The sequence below is a fragment of the Nematolebias whitei genome, chromosome 17, assembly GCF_014905685.2.
Source record: "Nematolebias whitei isolate Nwh7 chromosome 17, NemWhi1, whole genome shotgun sequence".
NCBI lineage: Eukaryota > Metazoa > Chordata > Actinopteri > Cyprinodontiformes > Rivulidae > Nematolebias > Nematolebias whitei.
The window spans coordinates 25,353,367-25,365,059 of NC_056514.1; positions in this window are offsets into that span (position 1 = coordinate 25,353,367).

The window sequence follows — 11,693 nt, forward strand, 5'->3', positions numbered from 1 at the left end:
GATGGATGGATGGATGGATGGATGGATGGATGGATGGATGGATGGATTTGCTTTAAGACAGAATCGATCCACTTTGATCTTGGCCCTGCTATAGTTATCATAACCTTACATCAATACCCCACTTGAAAAGATCTGAACTATCCCTTTATCACTGTTCCCAAAACTTGACCATTGATCCTGAGGTCAGGGGCTGAGATGACCTCATCAAAACCTTCTGTTGCTGCTTCCACAAAAGGGTCAACTTGGCCTTTTACTTCATGTTGTAAAGTTGGAGACAAAGGGTGGTTTCAGGTTTACAGACACTGAGCTAAAGTTTGATGTAGTATTAGCTCAGATTCACAACACACACACACACACACACACACACACTTCTGTTTGTGATCACAGTGAGTGCTCAGAGCATGTGCTGGGAGAACTCACAGCTACTCCCCAAATTTTAGCTCAGTATTTGAAAAACTGACAGCGTTATAATCATTTTGTCTTTCTTAACATCAGTTAGCTGTGTTGGCCATCTTGAATATGGTTAACTCCATAAGTCAATCATTTTTAAATACATATCCAGCGATTACTTCCTGAACGTTTCATTAAAATCTGTAATGATTCATGATATCATTTGCCAGTACCATAGCAGACGAACAAACACAGGCAAAAGCATTTGCAGTGGGCTTTAATAACTAGACAGAAATAACACAACAAATAAATCCTTCAATTTTATTTATATTGTTGTTGTGTTTTGCATCTTATACTTTATTTTGGCAATTTTTAATTTTCCAGAGGTTTTATACCAGGACTCAGTGAAGGTCGCTCTCAAGTCTCTTACATTCATTTAGGAAACTTTCTTTGTGCACGGAGGCATCATTGTTCTCAAACAGGAAAGGGCCTTCCTCGAACTCACTGCAAACCTCAAGGGACACTATTGTGCAATCAGCCTTGTGTGATGAAATACTAAAAGTATTTTTAATTCAAACTAAGTGCTTTTCCTATGTTGTTATAAAACCGTCTCTCAGATTTTTAACAAACGTACTTTCTGTTTTGGTTCTTCAGAGTTATATATCTGAAGCTGTGAACAGATTCTTCACACCACAGCCAGCTGATCCTGTAAGCAGCGACACAAACTCCCCAAATGGATCTGGAGCTGACAGCAAGCCTCTGGATTGTGGCCTCACACAAGACGACGCCATCGATCCCAGTGAGGAAGAAGATGAGCAACGACCAGATGCCACCGTTTCTCTGCTAAGCTTGTCTTCAGCTACTGTTGCCTGGAAGGTTTGCGCCAACGACTCGAAGTCTGATGAGGAAGAGGTCGCGCAGCTGAAACAAGGCAATGAGAACAAAAAATCTGAGGATGGTCCGAGCAGAGAGGAAGACTTTGACCAAGTAGGAAATGACCATCCAGAGCTGCTGGATGCTGAACCAACAGGAAATCAAGTCGAACAAACGGAGATCAAACACTTCCACACTTGTGAACAAAGTGGAGCACCTGAAAATGACCAAAAATGTGCAGATGCAGGATCAGTAAGTCCAACAGATGGAACTGTTAGCAAAAAGATGGAAACAAGTGATGAAGAACCTGGTGCTGATGAAGAATCAAAGGCGCAAGACGATCATCAAATCGTAAATGAAGCCATGACAGAGACCCAGCTACCAGAAGATGTAGAGGAAGATCTGGAGGATAAAGAACAAGTTTGCACCACAACAGATGAGGAGAACAGTAAACCAGAGGAGGGAGTGGATACGGATGATACAGCTCCATTGTTAGAGATGAAAAATGAAAATATAGGTGAAGGTGTGAGCTCTGAAAATCGAAACAGTTCAGAGGAGAGACAAGCACATGTTGAAAATCAGCCCTCAGTCTGTGAAGTGTCACAGAACGAGCAGATTGTGTCTGAACAGGAGACTGGAGGTGAACACGATGAGAGGATGCCAGCTGCTGCTGCCACGGAGGAGGAAGACGTCAGAGAGGCTGCACAGAGACAAACTGAAGACGAAGAGCCAGAAACTGAAACAATTCAAGATGGCCAGCAAGAAGAAATTATTTTAACTCAATGTCTGACACGCAGTGAAGAGGCAGAGCAGAAAACACAGCAAGAGACGGCTCAGCTCACAGGAGAGGATGTGGTGGTCACCATTATGCAGACCACAGAGACAGAGGTGACCATTAGAAGTATTCTTGATAAAGATCAGGTGAAGGAGTGGCCCACCAGTGAAGTGGACAACAAAGAGAGCTGCGTGGAAAACGTCTGCACCTCGGTTACAGTAAAAGCTGAGACTGCACAGGAAGTCAGCGGAGAGTTTAAAAATATTCTCCAGCCGATAAGTGAAGGCCAGGCTGCCGTGTTGCACCAACTAAACACCGGCGTGAGCGGGGAAACACGAGAGGGAGTTCCTGAGCACAACAATGAGCTCGAGGCAGACGAAAACAAAGCGCAACGCTTCTGGGAGGGAGGAAACCGCGGGGAAATCCACATCGCTCCATTACCAGAAGAGGTGGAGGACGAAGAACAGGCGAGCCTTAAAAACAGTGGATTGGGAGCTGGCTATTTACTGGAGAGGGGGATTTTGGAGGTGGAAGAAGACAACAGCGAGTTTGATTTGACGGAGGAGCTCACCGAACATCAGCACTTAGCACAAGACACAGAGGAGCCACAAACCGGCAAAGAAAACCTGGAATCAGAATTTTTATTTGAAGAAGACGTGGAATTGCTGGAAAACTCAATGAAGGTGAAGTTCAAACTCCTAGACAAGGAATTGGAGACTAATGTGGAGACGGATAAGACAACAGAGGAGCTGCAGGATGGGGACAAAACTCATGTCGATGCTAAAGAGGCTGCTGGAGATGGCGGGGAGAGGAAAGAAGGTGTAGCTGCAGATAAGGGGGCTGAGTTTGCTGAAGGAATGCCGTCTTTATTTGAGGCTGGAGTAAAGACGAGCACAGAGACAAGCTTGAGTCTAAAGTCAGTACAATCCACGCATACAAATCAAAAAAGTGAAGGAACATCCAGTTCACCTGAGGAAAAAACTACTTCTGCGGTTCTGCAACAGATTGAGATGAAATTATCTGGCGACGGCTCTGTAGAAATTCTACATGTAGGGTTAGACCCCAAGGAAAGAGATTCTACTGACGAGGAAGAAAAAGATGACAACGTGCAGGACGTAAACGAGATTGCACATCTGCAGTTAGAAACAACAGACGAGCTGGTTAAAACGCAAAAAGACGCAGAAGATACTCTGATCGCAGAATGTGAATTACCTCTACATCCTGAGAGACGGGAGGCGACGAGTCAGTCCCCACTTCGGATGCAAGAGATCAACACAATAACAAACAATGAGGCAGCTGATGAATCAGACACAACTGGAGCCACGGACCGTCCTGAAACGTCAGCCGAGAACACAGAAGAAACCAGCAGGTTAACCGCAGACCGTCAAGACGTGATTGATGAAGAAATCCTGGACTTGTGGATTGAGGCGGCGATGTCAAAGGACGTCGATATGATCGAAGAAGAAGAAGACGGGTTTGAGATGCAGAACGACACAACAGAACACCCGTTAAAGGAAGAATCAGGTGAGATCTCAGAGAGTGAGAAGGAGCTACTGATGGAGCCACATTCAGTAGAATCTACATCAGTAAGTGACACAGAAATGTTGTCAACTCTGGAGACTGGACTTTTGGACCAGACTCAACCGAGACCAATAGATTCTTTGGAAGACCTACCAAACATGGTGGCAGCAGCTTTCTCTGACTTGTCAGCACTTGACTCTGAACCTCAGTCTGTATCGATGGAGGAAACAGCTGAACCGGTCGAGTTTTCACTGAGAGAGGAGCATCCAAGCAGGGTGACAGAGCCCTGCTCTGCATCAGGAGTTTCAGCATCGGAGGAAAAACATCTACATGGGGAATCTGAGCAATCAGAAGAACCTGATATGGAAACAGGAACAACAGTCTGGAGGAAAACAGAAGAAGCAGATGCTACATCACTAATAGACATAGATGTTCATTTCCAAGCTGAGACAAGAGTTGAGGACGAGCCTGTTAACGACGTTTTGTTCGAGAAGGACTTCGTCTTGACAGAACATCCTTCTGGAGACGAACACTGGATTGGAGCTGGGAAGTACCAGATGTCACTGGACCACAGATCCTCAGGAGATTTCGAAGAATCATTACTAGAGTTAGGCAGGGCTGAGGTGGCAGAAGAGCAAGAAATAGAGTTTGAGGATCGTGATGAGGTATTATTCCCAGTCAGATCAGTAATACATCAATCATACATGTTTTTATAACCTACAGATAAGCTGGAGATTCAGATGTGTTTGTGATTGTAGGTGGACGCACTGCTGCTGGACAGCACCATTCAAAGGTCACGCATCTCGGTTAAAAACCCTCGTGTAAGGCCGCCCACAGATCCACGCTCCCTAATACACATGCCCTCCGAAGATCCAACTCCCCCCTCACATGTGCCAGTCAAAGTGCCTCCAGGTGTGCCTTTAGGCGGCTTGGGCGTGGGAATCAAACTGCCTGGTAGGTCATCAAAAGTCACCAGCTGAAGTTTGTTTTTATCATGATTAATATTCTAATTATTGTTTAAATAGGGCTTGGTGTAGGTTTTCCTGTTTTGAAGAAGACACCGCGGTCCAGGGGAGGTGAAGATGGCCAGAATCTCCACTCTCAGGTATTACAACTGCTCGTAAAACTTATTGTGTTTATATGCTGAATTAAATACACTTAATATCAACAGGAAACCGAGAAAAAGGCAGAAGAGAAGAGTGAAGAGGCCAAACAAGATGAGACGCAACACAAACCTAAATGGATGCCACCGGGTGCACATGCAGGGTAAAATAATAATATTATTCACATTACATACAAAAATTCTCAGCGCACTTTGTTACTTTTGCAAAATCAAAAGGTTTCTGATTCTCGTTTTTTATGTGTCCGCAGATTTGGAAATCCGCTTATGTCTGAACTCAGGACCAAACTGAAGAAAACAGCCAAAGAGTGAAAAATATACATATATTTAAATGTGTTCTGTGAATATTTCAGTATAATATAAATGATTTTATTTTTGGTTAGTCAAACAGAAAACAGTAATAAAATATTTGTCACCTAATGTTTGTGCCTATATTTGATAATTAAGCACAACTGAAAAATGGATGGTGTTATATTTCATGAAAAATGTCAGTTTTTTTTCATAACTTATGTTTTCATTTATTTTTAAATTAAGTATAAAGTTTATTACCTTTTGAATATTGCTGGTGTTAAAACATCAATAAACTAATTTAAAAAAAACAGCACAATATTCAGTGACATGAAACTGTCTTCTTTTTTTTCTTACCAGAAAAATATGTTGATGTTAAGTTGATAGACCTCAATGAGCTTCCAAAATAGTGTTTGGGTTTTTTAATCTTTTACACATTTTTTGCAATGTATTTTTTTTATCAAGAAAGTATTCATTAGTTTGGGTTTTGCTGAATCCGAACACATCAGTCAAAAATAACAAACCTTTCATTGGTGTTTGGTCAGATATTAAATTTTTGTGAACACCACAGCTTAAGCTTACAATATTATGACATATTTTAAACCCTCAGTTATGGTTCCAGTTTCAAGATGAAGAAACTCCTTTTAGACTCTGTGTGCTTTGAAGCTCATGAAATGAGGGACAACAGCCGCCTTAAAGGATTCTTATTCCATTAAAATGTTAAAAGCAGTCAAACCAACATGAATGCCAGGATGCAGTTTGTCCCAAAATAATCTTTACTGTAACATAATAAGCACATTTATTCAAATGGCAATTTGCAATGCAATAATATTCTTCGTCATATATTTGTCTGTTTCTAAGCTATATTTGTTTTTCCAACAAGCTTTAATGACTTTATGTAAACTTTTCACCTTGAAATTAAAAGCGTCGCCCTGTTTTTCTCACAAGTTAGTGTCTTTTAAAATTATTTTTCAAGTTTAAGCAGGATGTTATTACTCATGCATTTCACTATGACATATGTAAAAGCAGCTGTCTGACCTCCAGGGTCAGCCTCACGACCTTCCTCAGGTCATCTCCAGAAGAAGAGATCCAAACTGAAGAACATCTCGAGCCGTTTTTCACCGAGTCGAAACAGTCCACACCGGTCTGAGTCCAGATGAGAAGTGGTCGATTAGAACGATTTGACAGCATTTAAATAACCAATTACACGTAACATATGCACTGCAAGCCCACGGCACCTAATTTTTATTTTTTAAATTAATCTCAGAGACTTCCCTCTTCAGCATTAAAGAATAAAGCAAGAACATCAGAACCTTTGTTCTAAGTGGAACCATTCCTTCACGGTCCTCTGTGTTTGTTGCTCCAACTTTGAGAACATCAACCTGGAAAATGTCCTACCCAGAAACAACTTTAAAAAAAACAATAAAAACCTCATTTAAAATTACTCACAGGATTAAATCCTGTTAAGAATGAATATGAATGGCAAATGTTGTATTCTTGTTTAGCATGAAGAAACACGACAATGATAAAGAAAACACTTTAAATTGTTAATCTGTTTATAATTTGCAGCAAATCTCTTAGACATACCTAAGATTTTTGACTCAGCTGATTTCAGTTCAGTTTATTTTTATAGGTCAATTCACAATAGAGGTTTTTATCGAAACATTCAAAAAGTCCAAATCACAAATCCAGTTTAATCCTTATCAGATCCTGATTTGATTGCAAATGCAATCAAATAATTCCTGTTTAACAAACCAAAATCTTTCTGGACAAAGTGATGAGAAGTATTTTTGAAGGGTCTAAATGAGGCTTTCAAGCCTACAAATGACATATACAAGAGTCAAGCATGGTGGTAGTATCATCATGCTGTTTCTTTTTTTTTTTCTCATTAAACTTTTATTTATACAGGTAAGTCTCATTGAGTCACGATGACTCATTTACAAGAGAGAACTGTTTTAAACACAAAAAAACACACACATATGAGACACGCACAACAACTAACTGACATAAAAAAGCATATCAAATGAAATACAAGTAGTGATATAAAACGAGACAAAACAAGCTACATTCTTTAATTTCACCTCCAGTCAAAAACTAGATGGTTGAAACTTAGACATAATTGGATGTTACAGCTAAATATTTTTTTAATATATAAATATCTTTATGAATCAATATTTATAATATCGTTTATATATCTATGGTGAAAATGTTGTCTTGTTCCGCAGTCGATAGGTGTCGCTGTTGCTCAATAAACACTAAAAACCACGAAGAAGAAAACCTCCAGCTATGATTGGTTGGAACCGTCCAATAAATTTGAGGGAAATTTCTCATTTTAAACAGCCGTGTTTTTTTTTTTTTTTACAGTTGTGTATGAAACCGACAACTGTTTAGTTTTTGAGTCTGTTTAAGTTTTTGGGGTTGAAACAGTCAAAAAGCAAACGTGCCTGTTAGCTGTTACAAGGTAAGCTAGTACGAATAAGCTTCGTGTTTTTGAGCTTCCGTTGATTTACCAACCAACACTTATGCTAACAACTCAACACACACAGAGTGCTGCACTGCCACTGTTTTCAAAAGCGTTTTCAGTCACATGTTTTAATTAGCTTGCTTTGATCTGAGTTAGCAAAGTATCGTCTAATGTCAGTGACTTGCTGGGGACTTAAACACAGTTTACTAGTTTTAGAACATCTGAAATGGGTATGGGCTGAAACTTGTACCAGCAGAAACTGAATTTAATGGTTTTAAACTGAATATGGGTGTTTCTAGACTTGGCTTCCTATAGCTATATAAAACTCAGTTTTATTTTTGTAGTGTTAGATATATTATGCTTTACCTTCTACTTTGAAGCTATAAGTTTAGTTTAATTTATCTTTTCAGCCTCTGGTTTATAGAACAGCCTAAATGTATTGTGTTGAGTCCATACCTGAGATGATAAACCGGTTTGCTTTCATTCCACAGCATATATCATGTTCAAGAAGTCTTAAGTTGATCCAAGCTCTTACCCTTTTCATAGTTATCTGGATTTATTTGGATGAAGGAGAAAACTGTAATTTAACTCATTTTATCCATTTTTTTTTTAAATAATTTAGTCATACAGACTTGTTTTATGTCTCAAAAGTAGCTTGATAAGCAAGAAAAAATGGAAATTTCCTTCCAGAAATGTTGAAAATTTTAATAAAACTGTTTTGTTTTAATCTCTTTGAACTCGCAGGCTGTCTGGGTCTTGCTTCATTAAGAAGAGGAATAAATCTTATCTTCGTGTCATGAAGGAAAAGCCATTCTTCATGGCCAACCAGACAATTTCATATATTCAAGAAGATTCACTAGCAGATGAATGCAGTGAAAATATCCCACCTGACGTTTCTGGTGAAGATGGCACTTCAAAGGTCAACGTCTTAGCAAAGAATAAAGCTTTGCATTCCTCTTTGCAGCTATGTGAAGACGCCAGACCTGTCTGTGACGCTGCTTTCTCGAGTCCAACAAGTGAGCGTGGTGGGGTCGAAGCAAAGTCTTGTTTCCGGTCTGCTCTAACTCCAGATTTAAATGGCCTAAATATTGACAATGGATGCTCGTCTTCACAGCTTTTAAAATCTGATTTTCACCACATGAATTTTTCAAGAGTAAATGGTCAGAAATCAGCAAGAGAGTCTGGGAGTCTATTCTATGAAATGGATGCTCCTGTGAGCCTGATAGAAGATGAATCCCTGCCTGAAATCACCTTTCACGATCTCACTTACTTCGACCTGACGGCAAATAATTCAGTCCTTCCTCAAAATTCACCTGCAGTGTCTAAGCTTGTTGAAATGAAAAGAGTTCAAACAAGCGCTGGAGAAGAGGATGACCCTCTTGATTTACTACCACCAGTCAATATTACAGTGAGTACAGTCCTAGATTGCAAGATGGTTAGTCGCTTCAAAAGCAAGAGTGCTGCTGCAGCCGCGGGAATATTTGATATAGAAATTACTCTTCTTGATGCTTCGTCCAACTCTGAGCCCTCGCCAGTTGGGCATCTGACATTCATGGACACCACTCGGGATTTTTTACCAGTTGATCATTTAAAAGCGAACGTAACTTTGTCAAAGCTCAACGGGCAAATTGTGTCAGAACCTGACGTTTCAAGTGCAGTTCCAATTGAGGAAAGTGTGCACTCTGCCAAGTGTGAAACGACAAGAACTGGAACCTCCTTGGATGCTACGATGGTTGGCATTTTGGATAAAAGCAACTCGTCAGAGACCAGTGGACAAAAAATGGAGGTCTCTCAAATGCCAGATAAGGACAATGTTTGCACCCAACCTGCTAATATTACTCTCAATATAAGCTCCTCTAGTGACACATCTGCTAAGGGAGCACACCTCTCTACTTCTGGTGTAAAATGTAACGCCAGTTTAACTAGAGTCCCATCTGAGGTGTATTCCGATCCTGCAGAGAACCCAAATCCTTTGGAAACCAATTGTGAAGAGATGCAGACCAGTTGCGACGTCAAGTCAACCAGCGAGGTGTCGCAGCAAAGCCAAACGTGGACTGCGTCTGAGAACATAACATTTTCTATTCTGCCGTCTTCTCATTCGAGCGCTGCCTCCGATTTGAGCTCTACCGCTTCGATTTCCTGTCCTGAGAATAAGACGTTTGATTTTTCAGCAGACAACTCTTTTAAGGCAGAACGTGTGGCTGGAGATCGGACAAAGTCCATCACCACCAAAACGTCTGAAAAGCACAACAGCCACGGTAAAGTGCAGAATGCCACATTTGATAGAAATTCTTCTCAAAAATCCTGTAACGTCTCAGCTGCTGATCTCGGCATCCGGAACAACACGTTTGATTGTAAAGATCCCGCTCAAAAAAATGACACCGTGACCTTATCAGAGATCAGCTCAAGTGACAGTCACCACAACTCTGTGGACAAGCCCCTCTCTCCTAAAATCTCTAATGTAGACGCTACTACCCCTGAAGATGAAGAATATTCTGAGCTGCCGAAGTCAAATGACAAAAAGGTTGAACATGATGACACAACTGAGGCAAATTCTGCTTTGGAGTCGGCTCCTGGATATGAATTCAAGGATCTTCCACAGTTGAGACTCCTCATGTCAGATGGTCATTTTAGTGCTTTAAAGAATCGGAGCGTGGTAAACAACAACAAGGCGAACACGTTCGACTTGGACGAGACCTTAGATTTAGAAACAAACTTCTTGATTACTTCAACACCAATGCCCAGCTGTAAAATGCTTAACTTTGACAAGGAGCAAAAGGTGGACACAAACCTGGCTGTGCAGAAAAAACTGTATCAGGATGATCCCAACAAGGCCTTTGATAAGGTGCCAGAAAATAACCCAACAAACATCGTCTGTGATCGTAAAACGTTCATACAATCTAACCCTAGAGGGCTTCGCCCACCTTCAAAATCTGCATACCAAATGTTGAACATGCAAGGGTCCGCGGTCCCAGGGCAGCTTGAAAAGGTGATGACCGGCCAACCCATTAAAAAGCCAACAATCCAAACCGTTTGTGCAAAAACCACTGCTGTCGAGGAACCACGGGGGGTAGGTTGAGTGGTTTTTCCTCTGAAACTGGAACTCTTTGACGGTGACTTCAGTTTGAAGTCACTGGAAAAACTAGACAATTTTGATAACAGCCTCTTATTTTTGTGCATTTTAGAGCTCTGGAACATCAAGCTCGTATGGTTTGGGGTCTTTAGCAGCAGGTATGCAATGTGTTCTCACATGTTAAATTCATATTTTTAGCTTTGTAGTGTGTCGTCATTACTATTGGGAGACTTGTGTGCACTGTTTGCATTGCTTACACTTCCTCTTTGCTGATTTTTAGCTTCCAAGCTGCCCACTTCTGGCTTTCAGAGACCTCAACAGAGCGGTATTCGATTAAGCATCCAGAGGCCTGCACTAGCACTCAGGCCGCTGTTGGCAAGATCCAGTAGGCTTTCATCTTCAAGTACCAGCAACGCCCCTGAACCTACAGGTACTTCTAAACTTGTTACTGTTTTCAATTTTAATTTTTTTTTTTTCCCCCCCATTTCCAAACTGACTATTAATACATGTCAGATTTTGCTTGCAAATAATCAAACAAGGTTGTAAAATGCCACTTTTTTGCCTTCAGACATTTTGCCTACATGTCTGGAAAACTTTTTACAGGTGTTTCTCATTAATCACTTAGTTTTTTTGCCCAGTTACTACGTGCTTGTGACATGCATCCTCATTTATTACAGTAAACTTTATTCTCCTTGCTTTAGCTACCAACCCTGCGACAAAGTCCTCCCAAGGAAAGAAGCACCCATTAACTAAGGGAGAGGCGTTGCCAGCATTGAAGAAGAAGAAGAAGACCGGTAATAAGTTGTCACGGTTCAACTTTTAAGATAAATTTTGGTGGTTAAACTTTATTTAAATGTAATTTCTTAATTAGCATTTTACAACATCTTTAATATTTGTGTTAGGAAAACGTGATCTTTCTGAGCTGATCACAAGTAACGGGTGAGTTATGGCTACATCAAAATTACTTCATTTTTTCTTTTTTAAGATGCTACTGCACCTTCCTGTCTTATTGAAGACGCATCGTCTTGTGATGCTACAAACAGGGTGAAAACCCTGAAACGGCCTACAGCCAGTCTCAAATCTGTCCCTCTTCAAATCCACAGCAATGGTAAGTTACTTCATCGGGAACACTGATTGGTGTTGCTGACTTTGGCAATCTTTTGACATTTTCCTTTTCCTTTCAGGGGCT